The sequence below is a fragment of the Nanorana parkeri genome, unplaced genomic scaffold (genome assembly GCF_000935625.1).
Source record: "Nanorana parkeri isolate BGI_ZX_2015 unplaced genomic scaffold, ASM93562v1 scaffold173, whole genome shotgun sequence".
In the NCBI taxonomy this organism is placed as follows: Eukaryota; Metazoa; Chordata; class Amphibia; order Anura; family Dicroglossidae; genus Nanorana; species Nanorana parkeri.
Window position 1 is genome coordinate 406,451 of NW_017306441.1, and position 1,474 is coordinate 407,924.

The window sequence follows — 1,474 nt, forward strand, 5'->3', positions numbered from 1 at the left end:
GGGGGGGGGGGGGGGAGGGCATACACATTTTTGCTATGTGGCTCTGTGATTTCTAGTTACGTAGGGATAATTTTCCATGCAGACATGGTTAAACAAAATTTGCGAGGAAAAAATAACCCATGTTGCTTTGCAAATTTGTCTTTATATTTCTGGGTTTTTTTCTCAGAATTATTTGTGTATTATTTGACTTGATTTTCACAGAAAACAAAACAAAACAGAAAAAGGAGAAAAAGCAACAGTGCAGAAATAATAATAATAATAATACAAAAAATGTCTGTTCTTCCCCATGTACCCCCTCCTCCGCCTTCCTCCTCCATTAGCTATAATAATGCTTTCATAGGAACACATCGGTTAGGTACGCAGGAACACTAATACAACCAAAATACAACACTGCTGGAAAATAAAGACAACTTTATTCACGCACAATAAGCTGAAATCAAAAATATATAATGCAACCCTAACCCATAAAAATGCAGAACTTAGGGGAATATTTATAAATCAGTGGCTGAGACTTTCACCAAACATTCTCTGGTGGTGAATCAATTACAGTCATTTTACCCTTTCACTGCCAGTGCCAGTTTTGTATTTTTTTTGCACATATGTTATCCACCTTTTAGGCCTAAAAATTACTTAACATCCCCCAGAATGAAATATTTCCTGAAAGCAGAGACCCTGTAGAATAAAATGGCAGCAGTTGTATATTTTTTATGTTGCGTAATATATTAGCGCAACTCTTTTTTTAATCCCGAAATTTCAGTAGAAAATACATTCGTTAATTTTAGTTTACAAAATAAAATATAACACCTAATTTTTGGTAAAATGTAAAAGATGAGGTCATGCCGAGTAAATAGATACCGAACATGCCAAGTTAAAAAATTGCAGGTGCCCGTAAAATGGCAAAAGGACACAGTACCCTAAATTGTCCATAGGCAATGCTTTAAAAGCCCGTACAGGTCATCAGTTTAGGGCTAACCATGAATATTGGGCCTAGAGTTATCACTCTCACCCTGGCGCACATAGCGATACCTAATGTGTGTGGCGCAATCATCGTCTCTGTACCCAGGCACAAGCTCCCTATGTGATAGCTCATTGGAGGGTTAGGCAGGGCTGGATTTACTCTCTCTGCTGCCCCAAGGCCAGGTTTCTCAATGCGCCCCCCAACCCTCCAACCCCCATGAAATCCTTGTGACAGGTACACTTTAAGTTCATATTAGGGGTCTACTAGACCCCTAATGTCACCATTGCATGTCAAAGAAGCTGGTAAAGCAGAGATTGTGCTTGATCAGCTTCTTTTTCGGCTTCTCTAGCCAGGGAATGACAGCTGAGAAGCCGGAAGTGATGCAAACAGTGTCGCTTCCGGCATCAGTCAGCGGGTTGAAGATCAATGAATGGACATTTACCAGTCTCTCTCCCTGCTACCCACTAACACCCGCGATGCTGGTCCTAGGCCTGCAGGAGGGGTAGCAAAGCCCGG